Raw genomic sequence first — 19,836 nt, 5'->3', positions numbered from 1 at the left:
GAGCTTTAAACATGCATGAGAAAAGTTTTCTCTCCCCTTCTGCTGCCTGAGGCAGTACAAGCTCTCTTAAACCGCAAACTCAGCCTGGTGCTTTGTGAAAAGAGCCCCAGAAGACCAGCTACGACCTGAGCTGCAGTAGGTGACTTGCTTTCTACTAATATCGCATCGATTATTCATAAGATGTGCAGTTGGATGGGTTGATCTCTTGCGAAAGATTCCAGTCAGATTTGTGCATGTTGCGGATTAATTTACTACAATATAGAACAACTAAAAGCCCAGGACTAAAAATGTCAGTGTTTAGTTTAACTGAAACAAGGATCCTTGATCAAATGAAGCGGGCCCTGTGTGTGATCTCCGCCTGTGATGTGTGCAGGTGACGGGTTTAGCCAGGAAAACGCCAGATAAACAGTGTCAACACTGTGTCACTCTCGCGCTTCCGGTGCCCCTAAACCCATGTTCATCCAGCTTGTCCTGGGTATGACCCTGCACAGGAAATCAGTTCAGCCTGTTCAGAGTCCCAGTTCCCCTTCCTCCTCCTCCTCCTCCTTCTCTTCCTCCTCCAGCAGCAGCGGTTCTGGGCACAGACACCGTGGAGAAAGGTGACCCCGCACTCTCACTGCTCGACATGCAGCCCTCAGGCTAAAGAGGAGCTTCCTCCTGTACGGGACACCTGGCGCCCTCCATCTTCAGCACACAAGTGCAGTGCAGGTCAGAATTTTACATACTCTCACACATTTGATTGCCATATCTGAGAATAATCCATGAGCCACTGGCTCACGATAGAGAGGTGAACCAGTTTCACTTTCTAGTTTTAAACTCGACCTTTTATAGTTTCTAAAGGAAACTTTTAGGGTTTGATGAAAGGATGGCTACTGTGTTTTCAAAGGAGTCCAGGTGAGAATTTTGAAGCCCCAGTTGGCAGGCATGTGGTGGTGGGAGCATCATGCTGAGGGTCTGTTTTATTAACAGTGGTACAGGAACTTCATACAACTTGAGTGGATTAGTGAATGAACAGGAATTATTCCAAATTCTTTAACTTTGCTTTTAATCTTGAGTTAGATGGTGGAACCGTTGGGCGATCCGGCGAAACAACGACCACAAAGCTTGTTTTGGAAGGGATGAAGCAGGCTAACATTATGATTCAGGAATTATCCTCCAACTCCATTGAACATTTATGGACTATGCTGCATAAAGGCTGCCTTCATGCCAATTTATTGTTAATGGTTGAAGTGTTTCTCACAATTCCCAAGAGACATTATACTAAATATTAGTGTGAGTGTGTGTATGGTCTTTTGAATGACTGTCACAAATTTACATGAATCTTTTTCCGATCTGAATCTGCAGCCAAGATGGTGTATTAATGCCATCAATGCAAATACTCAGACCTTTGTTAGTGGTATTTAGCCGGTGTACATCTGGGTCATGAAAGCAGAAGGATTTTCTCAGATCAGGCCAATAAACTGTCCAAAATTAAAGTTGGCTGTGCATTAAAAAAATATAAACTGGGGTTGTTGATTTATTCTACCAGTGATATATTAAAACAAGAAACATCTGACAAACACTTTGGAGGTTATTTATCATTTTTGATTTGTCATTTCAGGTATTAAACAATATTTAATTACACATTTACATTTACTAACAGACTTCTTTATTTCTGCAAGTAAGTGCAGAGAAGCTTAAGAGGCTGTGCAGTATAGTGATTAGAAACACTCTAATGATGAAAAGTGAGGCCTGTTTAAAAACATACGGTATGTTATAGTTCATTTTCAATGCCCTGTCTGTGTAATAGCTGTATTAATAAATTAGTCTACAAATTGAGAATGTAATATCTGTCCTATTCCTGTTTGCATCATTCAGCTATAAAATATTGAGTCAAACAATCCACCTTTTTACCATCTTTAAGAAGGGAAGATAATATATGTATGTGTGTATGTCTGCTCTTTACCCTGTACAGACTTAGAAGAAAGTTTTACCAAAACTCAGATTTGCACATTAAGTCTTGTTTTTAAAATTCATTGAAGTTGTTTTTAGGATTACAACATTGAAAAGAGCAAAATCAAATAACAAAATAATAATTTGTGACTTATTCCCATCACGAGAGTTTGAAAACATCTGACCAGAACTGGTTCTGCTTTTCAAAAAGACGAGGATGAGCCGGAAACCTTAACGAAAGGAAAAAGGATTTGAGTCGCCGAGTGAAGAGGATCTAACCTTTTATGGTGAGAATTGGGGAGATCTCAAAACAAGCGGCTGGAGGAAGAAGTTATAAAGTCTGCTCCGCCAGATGAATACCAGCACAGGACAGGCTGCTCAAACAAGGAACTGCTCTGAACTTCTTCGTCTGGCTGTCACCGCCTGGGGCCTTTCCCCTCACGTACAGGGTGGCGATTCAACCTGAGGTTTGTATTAGAATAGGAGAAGGATAGCTAATTTAATTAGTGGGCCATGAATGCACAGAGATGATCCCATATGTAGAGGCAGTGCTCTTTTCAGAGGCCTCCCTCACATCCTCCGGTGCATGGCCAGAAGCTGCAGATTCAGCTGAGGCCGTGATTGACAGCTGCCGACCTCGGGGTCGGACGGCCGGGCGAGGTGCATTCTGGGAAGCTTGCTGCGGTCTGCTGGATGTGAGATGGGAAGTGGGGTGGCTGTCCTCTGTCTGACCTCCTGTGAGGCGTCACTACACAGCCCAAAGAGTGTTGGGATCCCCAGCCACAGCACACCAGGGGACAGGCTGGCCACAGTCTCCTAATGAGCAGACAAAGACTTTTCCTCAGAATGTCCTTGAATAAAGATATTTATTCAACCGAGTTTTGGAAAATAGAAGTTTGTCCTTTCTTCTACCACGGAAGAGTCAAAACATGCCTTCGGTTGAGCCCACCAGAGAGGTTTTTTTACACTCAAAGACCCAAATGTTTGACGCTGCAATGACAGCATCTGCAGGATTCCTTATTGCACATGTGAAAGCTTTTTGTCTGTGGTCCATCCATCATTCACTCTCTGTTAGTTAGTCGCCTCTCTCACTGTTTTTTGACAGCTGGAATCAAGATAAAACAGAAACAAGGAAAAATATTTAAAGGGATAATCCAGTAATAATTATCCAGAGAGAGTAGAAACAAGAACGACAGGGTATGAGTTCAGACGTTTCCCTTTTCTGACTTATTTTTTAGTAGAAAAAATACTACGGGGTGCCAAACTAAAGCCCTGACACCATTAGAGGACAATTCAAAAAGTTTTATATTGCTTAAAGAGTGTTGGATGAGCTCGGCACAGTAGCTCAGACACAGAAGTAGGCCCACCACTTTAAGCGATCTCCAGCCTGTCGTGATAAATGCCTCCCTGTTCTGACGAACCTAATGAGGGACAGGCCCATTTGGCCTCACTCCTTACTCACAATCTGCAGGAATCTGTAAACATGTACCTCAGCAGAACCATCTGGATGCTGCAGATTTAAGCCCAGCTCCACCGGACACACGGCCGAGCTATGAATAAATAAACCTGATATCTAAACGTCTGTTTAAAACAGGCGTCCAAACACCCCCACACAGCTCCCCTCGCCCCCAAAATTTGGAAAGTATGTCCAGATGGGGACTGCATGCCAGAGAATTGCAGGAGTTTATTATTATTATTATTATTATTATTATTATTATTATTATTATTATTATTATTATTATTATTATTTTGTGCTATGGAAAAACAAGATATTTAAATAAATAAACTTTATGTAAATAGCAGTTTTCACAGATAAAAACCACAAAGTTCTTAACAGCTGATTTATTTAATTAATAAATCAATAGAATATTTATCTTCTTTTAAAAGGACAGTATTACGTATATATGATACATAATACATAGTGACATTTGATAGCACAATCCAGTAACTATGTTAACTGGAGTTGTTATAAAAAAATGCTATAGTTTTATAACAAAATATAGCTTGTTTTATGTATATATTTACATATATATTAAGAAAAAATCAAATATATATTAAAAGAAAAATAAACTGACGTTGCAATCTGACGCCTTGAAATTCGCCGCTGTCTCTTTAAGGAGCTCTTGCTGCTTCTAACACGTCATCACAACAACGTTTCTCCATGAAGCTTTTACTTTAACAACTGAGAAGAGGCTGGTATGGTCATCTCAGCAGACACGCAGCTCCACCAGGTCTCTGCTAATTGCTGCTGCTAGTCTGGAGGAGCCGAGCGGGGGAGTCGCTGGTGACGGATGCTCTGTGACACCTGCTGAGACAAAGTGTTTCGCACTACAGGAGATTAAAGGCTTTCTCAAATATGCATCAAACCAACGCACCATCTGTTTTTGATGAGGGGAAAGCATTATTAACACCATATAAAGCTAAAAAAACAACCTCAATTTAGCATAATACTACCTCTTTTTTTTTTAAAAAATGTTTGTTCATGTTATAAACCATCTAAACACCGAGTGTCAACTAATTTTTAGGGATATGTAATATATGTGGTTTTTAAATCTCCTACGAAACTTTGTGTTTGATGCTTAAAATGCAGGAAGCGGTTGCAGTGACAGACCATCGTGGTTTCATTTTTTTTCAACCCCGCAGCGTCAGAAGATGTCACCGTTGCTCCTGCGGCTGCACGGTGAGTGAATGAATGAATTTGTTATTATGGGACATTTAGAGACAGATGTAGGCTAATGGCGCCGACATTTTATTTGATATCAAAATATCGAGGCAGCAATAAATTAGTATTTGTTTGTGGTTTTGCTCTAAAAATGCTACAGCTTGTGTGTCCCCTGTGGGTAATTTATGAATTGAGTTCAAAATCGCGCAGCTGTCATAGTGATTTATAACACGCTACTGAGAACCGATCGACAAAATATACTTAATTTAATTAGCTTTATATACCATCATTCAATAAAATTGGGCCAGAGTTGTTCTAGTTATGATTTAAAGACATAAAAATTTTTTGACGGGAGAAAACGGATTTTTAAACGTTTCATACTCTTTGTAAATTATTCTTGTTAAAAGTGTTGTATTTACTTAAGCAAAGGAAAATAATTTTAATGTAGAAATGTTGTGTATTGTGGGCCCATATTATATAAATACAAATGTTTTTATTTTATGTATTTGGAATAGCAGCTGTCAGAGTTTACTGTGATAATGTTTTTAGCAATTATTTTTCAGAAGTACCGTTACCTCTTAAACAGTTTCACATTTGGTCAGATTCCATGTATTTTATCATGTTGTTTATGTATAATTGAGAGGTGGAAGGAAAACGATGCTTGGTTTATAAACCATTTCCCAAATAAAATCTCAAATGTGTGGCTTAAGACCATGAATCTGTCTTTTATACTGCAAGTCCAAACTTCACAGTCATACTTAATGAATTGCAGTATGCATCCTGATGAGGCTAATTTGTCATATTTAAAGAACCTTTTGAAAATAACAACCTGTAATCAGATATAAAACATGCTTTTCATTAAACCCACATTTCTGAATTATGTTTTCTCTGTTGGTCTGATGGTGTACAATGAAAATACAATCGGAAATGTTGTATTTTCATTGGCTGTAAGTGAAAAATCATGATTTATTTTAATTTACAGTTAAGCATGATGACTATAATTAATATTCTATATAAGTATATAACATTATACATGTAAATATAAAAAAAATAATTATTTCAGTAATTGTCTGTATAAACATTTGTTTCTATCCAAAATGGCTCAGTGACATTGGATAGAGAGCATCTGTGAACATACATTTTTAAGCCTTATAATGAGTAAATATATAATAAATTGAATTTGGGTCACGGACTTTGACTGAGCTATCATGGAAGTGCTTTGACTTGAGTCATTCAGTTGTAACTCATGTTGTATATTTAAGGTTGTTGCCCTGCTGGAAGATGATGTTCACTCCGGACAAAGATCTTTGCAGCATCAAACAGGTTTTCTGCCAGGTCTGCCCAGAGTGTGGCTCCATCCACCCATCACTTCTCAGCTGCTATCTCTGCTGAAGAAAAGCCTTCCCACAACACAATGCTGACAAAAAAATAACAAGGTTTGAATACTTCTGTACGGATACTGTAATTAGATACATGCAAATTAAAAAGTGCAAATAATAAGCTAAATTTTACCCGGGATTGCCTCACTGGAATACACCTTTGCTCCATCCTGGGCATTTTTGAGAGGCAGATCTTCATCTTAGATGTGGGTGAATTTGTGGCGCGGCTTCTTGTTCTCCTGAACGCTGAATGCCAAACCCCCTGGTGCAGGGCAGCTCTTTGTTCCTGTCCAATCAGACACAGCTGTACAAGCCAAACTCCACAGAGATAGCTGGGGTCAATCTCCAAGCGGATGCTCCGGCTCATCCTGCTACCGATGCCCTGAGGGGACGGGTACAGAGTGCGACCCCCTCCCCTCATCGAACAGCCACCCAGACACTGGCCATAATATCCTCCTTCAGCTACTGCAGCTGTGGTGACTAGACTGACTTCCCTCAAAAGATCTGAATCACGTTTCACTTTCTTATTTTTATAATTGCGTATTTACAAATGAAAGAATCTCCAGGCTTCATTCTTTTGCTTTGCCTTCACTCCTCATTCTTAATCTTAATCAGGGCAAAATGAGGACAGCTTTAAGAGACCTGTCTGAGTGACACAGCTTTGCAGGGTGGAACCAGACAAGCATGGCGAATCGGACTGAGAGGAGTTCCACACAGAAAGGACATCTGAGCTTTTCAGGCTGTTTAGGAAAAGCAAGAAGCAAAATGACCTTGGGGGCTGAAGTGGCTGGATAGAAAATAAACTGTTTGGAATTACTCTGCACATCGAGGAATAGAAAGCAGCTGCAAAACTCTGAGCGCACACAGTTGATTTCTCAGTGATATGGAAAAAGCTTTCAGCAGACACATCACACTAACCTCTGGGCTCAGAGCGCAAAAGCATAGGTTGTAATGTTTTCAACATGTTCTCTGCGTCTTTAAAGCAGATAAAGAGCGCTGCTGGGGATTCAGGTTCTGCTAAAATGGACTTTTTCCTTCAGTGAAAGGAGCTCTGGTCTGCACCAGATGAAACAGGGTGCTTAACTGAGATAATTTATACATAACCATGGATTAGCAAAGTCTGTGGATTTTGGTAATGATGGTAAGGGGGTGGTGTATGCACATGCTGCTTGAGCGCTGTAATAAATGACACACAGGTGTGACTAAGTCTGCACCATATTTCAGGCAAATCTAATTTAGGGCTACCTCACAGCAGATACATTTTCACTTCCGACCAAAGGATCCTTTCACCAAGCAACCCAGGGAAGTCTGATGGATATCCAGGAGTTAGGACTCTTACTTAAAAAAGATAAAACGAGTAAACCAATAAAAAAGAAAATCAACCTCAATCTACAGTCTGACATATTTAAAGTTTGTGATAGCCAGTTGGCAATCGCCGCTAAGATGGAGTACCTGGTGGGACAATCAAGGAGAAACAATCCGATTATCGACGGAATTACTGAGTCGTCAAACGAGACTTGGGCTGAGACGGAGGAGAAAGTGAAGACAGTTCTGTCTGAAAAGTTAAACCTGCGACGTAAGATCGAGATGGAGAGAGCTCACCGCACTGGGAATCTAAAATACATTATTATGAAATGCAGTGCACACACCACATTAAAGGGAACATAAATCCTCTCACAGGTAAAATAGTATGTTTATAAAATAAAACTGCTGTTCACAAAGTCCTAAATGTAGGTTAATGAAACAGATGATTAGCAACACATTAAAATGTACACATTGGTATTTTTCTAGTTCAGCAAAATTGAATTAAAATTTGAATGTACGTCATTAAAACACAAATTTGATCTCAGATGTAAAATTAATGACAGAATAGTGAAAAAGAAAAGCTTTTCTTTTATAAAGCACTGCTTCACTGTCCATAAATTGTACAGTTAAAAATATATATAAACATCTTTTTTGTCTTCTTTATGCATTCCTGATGAACAATGAAGGACAAAGTCATACATTGCTCTGTCAGATTTACATTTATAATTGTTTTCACTCAACCAAAAAGTTTGTCTCTTGCAGAAAATGAGACAGTTATCACTGAAAACACAGTAAAACAATGTAAATTTTGAAAAACAAAATCTGTTTTTATTTGTATTTCTTAAAAAAAAAAAAGGAAAAATATTTATAATTCTTTCAATAGACAGGAAAAAATCTTTATTGGCAATAAATCAATAAAAATGTTCCTATAATTGCAGCTTTCAGGACATTTCCACTGGCATTTCGATCATTTATTTTTGACCATGACGTCCAAATCTTTGCTGCAGGAAGGCCTCCATGCCATCACCCTAATCTTTAGCTCCTTTAATTGATTCTCTGTCAGATTCAAGTCAGTATTTTGTCTGGTCCACTCCAAAATGTGGCTTTTTATCTCAGTTGCCTGGATAAGATAAATCATCACTCACATGATGAAGCGATGCTGCGTTTTAGGCCCACAACCACATTGGCCAAAACTCCTGCAGAGAGAATCTGGGATAATGGGAATGGCCAGCATCTCCTCAGTTTGGAGACCTGACAATGAACTTTGAGCGACCGGCCGCCCCCCAGACCGCTTCCCTTCTGGTTCTGACCGTCCGTAATGCAGCCTTTGCCTGGGGACCGATCACCCCGGCTGCCCTCTTCCTCTCCTTCTCTCCTTCTCTTTCAGTGCCCTCGTGCTTGCTCTCTTTCTCTGATTTTCTCGCTCTCCATGCTCTCATTACACACTCCTTTCAAGAGCTCCCTGTGTCACCAGACTGATTAAAACAAACACTGACCCTATTTTCATATCTAATCCAATTGTGCCCTTTTTTCCCTTCTCCCCAGCCCTGGAGCATGCAGGGTATTAGGTGTCCCTGGAGCCATGGGACCCCCCTTCTGTGACTGATCTTAGATTTCAAACACTCAGGAAAATTACATATGGTGGGCAAACAGTAAATAAAGTCTTATTAGACTCCACTGTTGCACTCATAGATGCAGGATTTAGTTAGTGTATTTCTTCAAGCATGATTGTTGTCAGTAAAACAATCATGAATAAAATCTGCTTGTTAAGTTCACACATTTATCCCTAATTTCAGACGTAGAAGAAGAAGTAGGTCCATTAAAGGGTCCATTAAAGTCTAAGCTCTGACTGAGACAAGGCCACTGTTTGTTGTTTAATTATTTGGGGCATGTTGCTCTCAGGTCAGGACTTTACCTTTGACCTGAAAGGAAAAGATTCGACAGCAGAAGACTCTGTTCGTCCCCCAGACTCCCGGTCCTATTGAACTCAGTGTGTGTTCATGGTGCTTTGACCAGGCTCCTTTTGGTCCCTAATAATATTTATTGTCTTACTCATTGCATCTTCCTACTGTTCTCCTGGAAGGTTTCACATACTGAAGTATTTTTATAGCATGTAATACACCCATGAACCAATTTTCAACCTACAAAAGTATTAAAATCCCTTCACTTTTCCACATGTTGTTACATCACAGACTTATTCTAAATGAAAAATATACAGTAGCTTACTCTTACATTTTTATAGAGTACGTTCTCTGATCTTTTTTCTTTTATTAAAAAAAATACAAAGATGGATAAGCAGTAAATAGATATTCATGCCGTTGGCTATGTTGTCGAAGGTTGTTTGGTAGCAATCACAGCTTTACCTTTTTTGATGTGTCTTTTTAAAGCTGACGCATCTATTCACACTTAGGCAGGCTGGAGCGATTACATCAGCCACTTTTAGCTCTTTCCAGAAATGTTCCATTAAATATAAATCCAGATTCTTCCTCTGTTAATTTGATTGAGTCCTTCTGCTCTCAAGAGACACATTTTCTTCAACCAGCTCTGTATTTCTCACCTGGTAAGTGAACTGGTTGGTCAGTCCCTGAAAGACATCTCCACAGCATGATGCTACCACCACCAGCATGATGGTATGAGCCAGGTATCAAGTAGTGCCTTCATTTTCTCCAGACAATATGTAGAGCTCAGAATAAAAAGATAAACTTTAACTTTTTCACCAGTAATTTGAGAAAAATTTACCTTTTCTAGTCAGATTATCTCTAGTGTGTGTTTAGACAGAAATTAAGAAGACTGTTTCTGTCTGAAGCCACTCCTGTCTGTCCCTGCCATACAGACCTGATTGATGAAATGCAATACCACAGGTAGACATTTTGGATGACTCTCCTATTTTCATGAGAAAAACAATAGAGCTTCACCTTATGGGTTCACCATTGGGTTCAAGGCCACATGTTTGAAAGAAAACATCTTCCTCTTTTCTCAGCATATTCTGGAGTTTTGGTGATTCTCTTCCTATTCCAGGTGGTAGAAGTTTGGAACCACAGAGAAGTAATAGAGATGATAAACTCTGTTATTGAGTTATGTCTAACATAACTCAACATGTCAAACATTCAATCCACATCACCCCAGTCCTAAAGCCCTCAGTTTATAAATCGCTGAATGGCTTGGCATCAAAATACATTGAAGAACTGTTCTTGTTGTTGTTGCATCAACCTTCCAGACCACTCAGGCCTCCAAACATGGAGAAGCAACATTCATTTTTAAGCTCTTCTAATCTGGAGCAAATTGCCAGAAAACTGCAAAGATGCTGAAACACTGAGTTCCTTTAAATCAAAGCTTAAAATATATTTGTGAAAAGCTGTCTTTGCTCAATAACAACCTGAACATCATGAACTGTTGTCTGTTCCCTTATTTAGTCCCTGCCGTGTAATGGTTTTTCTTCTTTGTTATTTTATTTCCAATCATGTGTGGTACTTTGAATTGCCTGGTCGTCTAAAATTTGCAATAGAAATAAAACAGCCTCACCTTTGTTGTATCCTTCCCCAGAGTTTTTGCTTTGACGCCAACCTATTTCTAAGATCTACAGACAATATATCGGACTTGTTACAGACTTAATCTAACTCTAGTTTTCTGCAATAGAATAACAACACAGAACAGATACCATAAATAAAAAGAGAGAAAAAAAACAAATTTTCAGGTATTTTAGTATGTTTTTTTAATAAAACATATTAGAATAACCTTTGTGGAGAAGTGAACACACTTGTGTAAATGCTCTCCCAATTGACAAAGTACAACCATAAGCATTTTTATTTTTTTTAAAGTGGAGGAATGTGAATACTTTCTGGTGCCACTGTCTGTTGTAGATGAATAATTGTGGAGTTCACTGGTGTCAGATAACTGCAGGTAAATAAATAAAACGTTTTTATTATGGTTTTAAAACCTGCTCAACAAATGAGAAAGGAAAATAGACACAAGGTCTGCAGACCGTTATGAAGTGTCTCTGAAATGTATTACTGCGTAACACAATGACACAACGACGTCTTCATTTAATAATTTTCCTTCTCTGCTTCCACGATATCAGTGTAGCAAGAGACCCAAAGCCCAGTGTCAATAGTCAGGATGCTGCGGACACACTGATCAAATCATGTTATAATGACGTCTGAAAGTCGCACACTGAAGCCTCAGTGATCCCGACGGTGCCATCTAGTGGCTGCGTGCAGAAATACACCACAGCTTTTAATAGACTACTCTTGCAATGTATAGATAGATAAGATAAAATAAGATAAGATAAATCTTTATTGTCATTGTCACAAGGACAACGAAATTCAAAGGGTGCCATCAGTCGGTGCACATGCCCAAAAACAAAAAATAACTGTCTCACAATTCACACACAACGCAAGACTCAACAAACAACTGGCAGAAAAAATTAAAAAAATTAAAAAATCGTGGAGATCGCGCGATCTCCACGTTGGTATTTGCTGATGATTTGGTTCTGGTGGCAGGGTCGGTGGAGGCAATGCATGGGAGCTATACAGAAGTATTCAGAATGATTCCTGCTGTATGATGTGACTGTGTGGGAGTTACTGTTTGTGGTAACAGTGCTATAGTTACCAACAGCAGCAAGTGTCAGATTTATTGAGATGCAAGGTCCAGGATGGACATAGGTGAGTGATAAACAACAAAGAAAGTCCAGAGGATGACTCAGTTACAAACGTATGCAGTCAGACAGACAGCCTCCCAGACAGACATCTTTAGCCATCTTTCATTAAACAATTCTCCCAGCCAAGGCCTCGTGAGTCATAGTCCGTCCGATCTTTCAGCTACAAAGACAATCATTTGTTTTCCCTTTTTGTCACTGACAGGACTTTGGAGCAACACATTCATAGGTTGAAATGCTTTACTGTTCATGCCAATAATTATTTCAGCTAATGGTTGTGGAGCTCAGAGCGAAGGCAGCTTTATGGAGGCCAGAACTGTTAATCAAACCCGCAGACAAGTCGCGTTTCATGAGCAGGTCGGCTGCTGTTTATGGCTTCAGTGGCATCTTACTGTCATCTTTCATAAATTCAGCGGCTGCTAACCTCAAAAATACTCCCTTTTATTGCAAGAATTGCTTTCCTGTCACGTCAGTTGGCTTTTCCGATCAGCTTACCAAAAACATATTGAGAAATAAAAAGAGTTATTTCCTGTGCAGGAAGACTTTGGCTTGGCTTTACAAAAGAAGAGCAAACTTTAAAAGAGACATCATGCTCCGGCCATCCTGTGCTGGAATCAATAATGAAACCGAGTGTGAAGAAAACAGGAAAATCAATGAACTGTAGGTTGAAGAGGAGGAGGTGAGATAAGAGCGAGGCCACGGCCAGTGATAATTGATGAGGGCCACAGGGAGATGGTAGAGAGCGGGTCGTTGGTCTTGTTGGGGAGAATAGTGGTGTTACAGATGGGCCTGTCTGCTGACGGAGCTGCCAGATGAGACCATGTACAATTTGTCACAGTAATAGTTGGCCTTGATGAAGACGAGGATCTAGACGGGAGGAAAAACTTAGCCATGATAAGCAGGGCAGATATATTCTGTTGACGATGCCTTGATGAGGCCTAAATTACTATCATTATTATTATCAGTATTTTGATCATTATAACCCATCCATCCATTGTGTTTACCTGTTTGTCCTTGCATGACCAGAACTAAGCAAGAGGGAGTAGCTTTTGATTTCTACAATCCTCGACTCTGAAACCGACTCCCTGAAATCCTGAAATGCTGAAATGGTCAGCTGCTTTTAGTCCGACAAGAAAACGTTTCTTTTTACTGCAGACAACCTGTGAAAACCAATGATTACTTTTTCCTCTATGTGGTTTTTAATTGTGTCTTTTGCTCTTTCTTTCTTCTTTATGTGATTACATCTCATATTTTTCTTCTTTTATTTGAAACTTTATGTTTTTATGTGTATTTTAAAGTTTGGGTATATTTGGGATTTTTTCAAATCTATATTCTCCGCTTTTCTTGTAAAGCACTTGGATTTATCTTAATATACCGATAGACTTGCTTCCTTCTGTCCTCTAGAAACAGGATTTTATGCAACTTTCTTTCAACAACAGCTGTCTTTTTGATACTTTTCATAAAGGTCAGAGTTGTTGATTGCACAACTAATAGTTGGTCTGTCAACAGACTCGAGCTGCGACCCTATGGATTTTCAAATGATAGATAAAGTGGTGCATAGAAAATGTTCCAAGATTGGGATTTTGTTTCTTAACCTAACTCTGCCTTAAACGTCTTCACAACGTTCTCCCTGACCTGTCACAACTGTGCCCTAGTAAAAATGCGATTTCTTCACAGAGCAATTGGATTTATGGAATAAAGTACATATTTTATTCCATAAATGGTTGCAATATTTGTGAAAAATAGCAAATTGATATTTTCCTCTGTCCGTGAAGGCTAGAAGAGTATTTTGTACTGCTGCCCTGGTTGCCACTCCTTGCTGCAGCCCAGATGGCTGCAAAGCTTTCCCTCGACAGCAGAGGCCTCAGCAGCCGGAGCCGACAGCCGGAGAGGACGTGGTGGGAGGAGGGAGGATTACCACACTGTTTGCTTTCAAACCAGAAACCAATAAAGGGGACCAATCAAGGCGAAATAAATGTGTTAATGCTGCTCCAAATAAACCATTTTATACTCAACTCTTTTAATGTTAAAGTATTGATCATGTCAAGTTGTATCCAATTGTTTCTCTCTTTTATTTACAAATGTACATTCACTGAACACCGGTAGCGTTAGTGTACATTTTACTATGTTGTAACAATTCTGCCCAGTAGGGGGCACTACAATATCACAGAGGCTCTGACTGATACATACCCTCCATTTTTAAAAATTATTAAAATGACATAGTGACAAATTAAATCTGAGTTACTAAATTGTTTTTCCACGTGTTTTTATTATTATATAACTGACCATCTGAAATATACACCAATGTGGAAAGAAAGCAAAAATCCAAAACAAATAATGAATAAACAAACTTCAGTCAGTTTGTGGTCAGGCTCCAGACTAGAACGTTAAAAACATAATTTGAAGGAATTTGTGAGAGTAAAAAAATAGGACTATGTAGGCAGCGGGGAACAAAAACGAATACAATTAACTTCAAAACATTTTACAAAACAACAATACAGACTGAAATCTCTACATCCTCTGCTCCTAATAGCTCTGCAGCATCTGGTGAGTTTCAGGCTGGTTAACCAAGACATAAAGAGGCTAAAAACAAGGCAAGTCTGGTTGTACAGCTGTACAAAGTATCATCTGCTCCCATTCTCTTTCTCCACCCCCCAACACACACCCCTATCCTATAAGGCCAGTGGAGGATTTTTGATGAAACTCCAGCAGACAGGGTCACAACAAGCAGAGTGCGAGTGTTTCATTCACGCTTCTTTATGTAATTACAGAAAAGTTGGTGCATTCTACCCCCCAGAGCACTGGGCTGCCCTCCTGGCTCCGGTCACAGAGGATTAGTCATGTGAGGTGGCAGGGAAGGGCTGTTTGCACTTTGTGAGGTGGACTTTTCACGAGCCACAGACTGGGGCTGTGTAAATATAGCTATGTTCATGTCACCGTGCCCAGAAACTAATTTTTTCTACTTCTAGTAGTAGAAAAAATTACTATGTGGAAAGAAAGCGAATCTATTGGCTATTAAACAAGGGAGATAACATTTGTAAAAAAAAATAAATAAATAAATAAAATCACCAGTTAAATTCTTTGCTTTTTCTATTGATTCGTTCATGGCTCACATTAGCAACATAGAGCTGAGGTTAAGTTTTATGCTTTACAAAAATATGTAGACTTCAAAGGATATTCAAAATTCACCTTTGGCACATTTTTCCAAAATGTGCAAAATTTTGGCAAAAAATTCTAAAAACAGTCCAAGTGGTTAAAAACAACACCCAACTGGTTTCTGGAAATAACTAAATAATTTTGATGTCTGAAAATGAGCCATTTCAAAATCCTCCCTATGACAATTAGTGGGCATTAGTCAGCAACCGCAGCCCAGCCCCTCACTTAGCAACACAAGCAGAGCTTAAGCAGGTTTGATCAGCTGGTTTTACTGCTGAATGCACTGTACAATGGCTGCTAGAAAAGACAAGTGTTTCATTGTTGTTTATTATTTATTTATTTTTAATCTTATTTAGGTTTGTATTGTTTTTGCTGAAGGTGTGTGCTTATGTTGCTGCATGTTTTGTTATTGCATTTAATACTTTTTAGCCTTTAATTTCTGTCACTGTGCTAAACACTTTGTTTGACATGGGACCAAATCAACTGGGCTGGATATCTGTATCAGCTTGAAGTCCAAATCCAGATTAAAGATGAACATTCTTGCTTTGAGTCTTTGACACTTTGTCCATTTATTTTTCAATGATTGACCATGGATTCTTCTTTGGATTAAGATTAGGTAAGTTTTAGTCTTTTGTTCCCTGAATCGATCTTGTTTTTGTTTGTTTTTTTCGGGGGGGGGGGGCTGCCTTGTGAATGATGCTCCATCTTGCTGAGTAGAACATCAATTAGCACCAGATTGCTCCTGGATTGTTTGGCAAAGTTAAACTTTGAATTGTATGATACATTCAGGGTAAAATTGTTTTTTTTTTTTATCAGAAGTGACTAAAACATGACCGATTTCTGGATGTGAGCATGCAAAACACATGGAAGCGCTTACCTTTTCTTCTCAAGAAAGCAATTTTATCTTATTTAGACAGAAAACAACTTCACTCCAGTCACCCGCTGTTCTTCCTGCAGAATGTCAGGTGGAGTAGTGGCTTTTTGCTGCCCTTCATAACACCAAGCCAGGTGACTCTGACTTACTGTGCAGAAACAACCATACATGCATGCTACCAGTTTTATGCCAGCTCTGCAGTGGTGCAAGCAGCCCAGTTTCTAAGCTGAGGCTTCTTTAGGAAACAGATGTTTCCTTTGTTAGACTTTCTTGGCCCCCTGAAGGTTTCACCAACAACAGCTGAATCTCTCTTTTTGAAGCTCGTAATGATGTGATGATGAAAAGTGGATACATTTGTGGAGGCGATTATGTAAAGTGAAAAGACACAAACAGAAGAATTGGCATTTTTCATTAACAAGATTTCTGTCAAATTTTAAAACGCTTGCCAGCCATTGTTTGGCCAGTAATGTTGATTGATGCACACAACAACAACAACACATGTAAATAGTATATTTAAGAGAAAAACAGATTCATTGATGTGGTAATCCCGCTGATGTCCTCTGATCTATTTTCAGCTGCTACTTCCCACACGTCTGCAAACATACATAACCACACAGCGCAACGACCAAAAAGAATAATGTGTAGCTCTGCCTTGGATTTGAGTAAATATGGGGATATCGTCTCAGAACCACAATGGCTTAATTGAATTATAATCGCTAAGTTCAGTTTGATTTTGCCATTTCTTATTCTTGTATCTCTTTTAAACAACCTTACAGCCAAGTTTAAAGAAAAATTGAACCATCATTTTCTTCAGGCGTTGCCATCTTATTTCCTAATCCCGCTCAATGATTTTTGTGACTGCACATACATCAAAGGTGTCAACTAATGGTTCTGCTCTCCTGGTCGTGACTTTTGTGTTTATTTCTTTATCTGAGGTAGCGGAGAGCAGCTTTAGCCACTGCTAATGAGTTTCTTGTCAGCTGTGCAGCCAGGACGGGCTATTAAAGGGAAATAGAGGAAGGAGAGGAATGGAATACAAATGATTTAGCTGTCCTTGAACATGACAGCTAATACAGCATACCTTTAAAAAGAAATAATTTGTATATTTCTATGGGTTTGAACTGAGTTGATGGTTACAGCTTTGTTGTCATTCAACAAAAAGAATCCAGCAAACAGTCGTGGGACTTGCTAAAATCCCCCACCTGCCTCATTTGTCCGCCTTCTTCCAGCGACTGCCCTCACACGCCCAGAGGGGAGTGGGCAAGGTGTCTGCACACTGATGGATTCTGGAACAAGCCACTAGCAGGTGGCTAAAGGGGGAGCAGAGAGAACGAGTTGGACCATGAAAAGCCGACGAGGCTCAGCTGCACAGAAACACCCCCCGAGACGAGGAACAGGTTTTGCCCGTAGGTACGTCAGCATGCTTAATTTGTGACCTGGCAACCTGGTTCTCCTGAGACCGGGGGGGTCGGGGCTGATACTTCGCAGATGGAGAGTGAAACATCCTGCAGTATCATCTGCGATATATACAGTATATATATATGCTGTACATAAAAACAACTCTTTCCTTAATTGAATTTAAGCTGAGTGAGCAGCGTTTTCTTTATGCAATCCCAATTTTAATGTCAGATATTCTTTCAAAGGAAATTTCATGACTGCATTCACATTATGTGATTCTGATGTGATCTTTGTGAATGTATTCACCTTTGGCTTTTTTGCATTTTATCATGTTAGAACCACAAAATTCATTGCATTCATCAGGATTTGATGGTCAACACAAATAAGTGTCTTCATTTCTATTTGTCTTTTTAAATAAAATCTTAAAGGTGCGTATTGCCCTTTCAAATCCGCTACATCAAATTCTGTTTGATCAATATTGCCTCCAGCGCTTACCGATTTATTCAATAATGTCCACCACCTAAGATGCTGTGTGGGAAAATACTTAAAAATTTATGTTCACAGGTGTTCTCCACTGGCTTTACCTACTTTAAATATAAAAGGGCAGAAATTTCCTCCTCCAAAGCAAAGCTGGTACCTACCCCAAAAGACTTTCATTATGGGTCCACAAAGCACCGACTCACAGGCAGCTGAATTCAAATTGGATTTATGGAATAAAGTACATATTTCATGATGTCAAACAGACTTTTAGAGGACAATACATGACTTGAATTTATTATGTACCTGTAGTAGACTTCAGATAAGCCTCTGTTTACAGGGTGTTTAGCTGTCCAACTTCACAGAACTAAGCCTCGATAAATGGTCCTTCGGAAAGCTGTAAATCACAGCCCAGTCTGATGCCTCATTAACCCTCCATTCTGCGGCCTACTTTAACAGAGTGTGAAATATTAGGAATGCATCCAAGAACCTCACCGCCTCTACTTCTTTAACTGACCTGGCAGCATTGTAAAAATGAAAATAAAATCACCTGGGTCAAGGAAGCAGTGTTTGAGATAAAAAATGTGCTGATGGGAAGTCATAGGGTTGCTTTGGGACAATCTTTCTGCTTCGTTTGCCAGTTTCTCAAGAATAAAATGTGAAGTGTTAATGCCTGTCTCAGTATTTCTGGGTTTTCACTTTAAGGATGAGGCCTGTGTTGTATCCATGAAGCTTTAAGGTGAGTAATCCCACACCAGAATCCAGGCTTTGACAGGAGGCAGGGGACATTGGGTTGGCGCTGCATAATTTTCAAGGTGTGATAACCATTGTGTTTGTGGATCACCAAACACCAGGGGCTACAAAACCACCAGCGGGTGAACCAACTGCGTGCTGAGTTTGCTGAGATGGACGGATGATGCTGTTGCACCGTAAGTTCAGCGACTCATTCACGACTGCGGAGAAGAACGGCGGCAAAAAGTTGCTCAAGAGGAGAAGGAAGGAAGAAGAAGAAGAATAAGAAGAGAGGGGTGGGGAAAAAAAGAGAGAAAGCTCAAAGAGTGAGTAACCATCATATGATCAGCTGGTTGCTATAGCAACTGGTCCCAGTAGGCAGTTTGTGGAAAAGTGAGTCACATGAGCGAATTGAAGGAGACAGGAAGCACACCTCGCATGCATGCATGCATACAGTGTTGTAGGGGTGTGTGTGTGTGTGTGTGTTTTGGAAGCATCTTGTGATGCATACAAAGGTAACTGAGGTAGCTGAGCACAAAACAAAAATAAAAAAAATCTGACGTGTCATCTGCACACTAAGCTTTTAAAAAGATTAAACAACAAAGAAAATGATCACTCTTCTTCTCTACTCTTCATCTCAAACATTTGTGGCTTCGGCTCAAATATTAAACTCAGACCCTCGGCATTTCAGTACATTTTGCTTTTGCGACATTTTAACACACTTTCCATTTTTGTTACGTAATCTGAGGTCAGTAATGTTTCAATAAACTGCCTATTGTCCTCTTAAGGTGAAATGTAGGCATTGTTTTGCCCAAGACATATTTATTACTAATTCATTAGAAATTCTTTGTCCCTGTGCTACAAAATAGCTCAACCGCAGTCAAATGGGATGAAGAAAATCTGTGAACATCAGTTTTGTGACGGATTGGAAGATCTTAACACATTAACATGCATTTAACCATTTGACATAACGCTGGCTGTGTGTTTGACTCCTTGTCCTGATGGTTGGTTGATCTTCTACCACAGTCTCAAGATTTCTAACAGGTTTTCTTCCAGCTTTACCCTGTAATTAGCTCCATCCAAACTCCCATCAACTCTGCCCACTTTCCTTGCCCCTGCCAAAAGAAAAACTGCCAGTACCATACTTCTTTTTGTTGATGGTGTTCAGGCTGATGAGCACTATTTCTGTCAAGCACATTAATAACCAAATAAATAGCTCAAATTTGTTCTCATCTGATTATAGTACCTTTTTCTATAGTTGCTGTGT

This window comes from Xiphophorus couchianus, chromosome 1 (genome assembly GCF_001444195.1).
Source record: "Xiphophorus couchianus chromosome 1, X_couchianus-1.0, whole genome shotgun sequence".
Taxonomy (NCBI): Eukaryota; Metazoa; Chordata; class Actinopteri; order Cyprinodontiformes; family Poeciliidae; genus Xiphophorus; species Xiphophorus couchianus.
The sequence above is the reverse complement of the archived record's forward strand: the minus strand, read 5'-3'. Positions refer to the sequence as shown.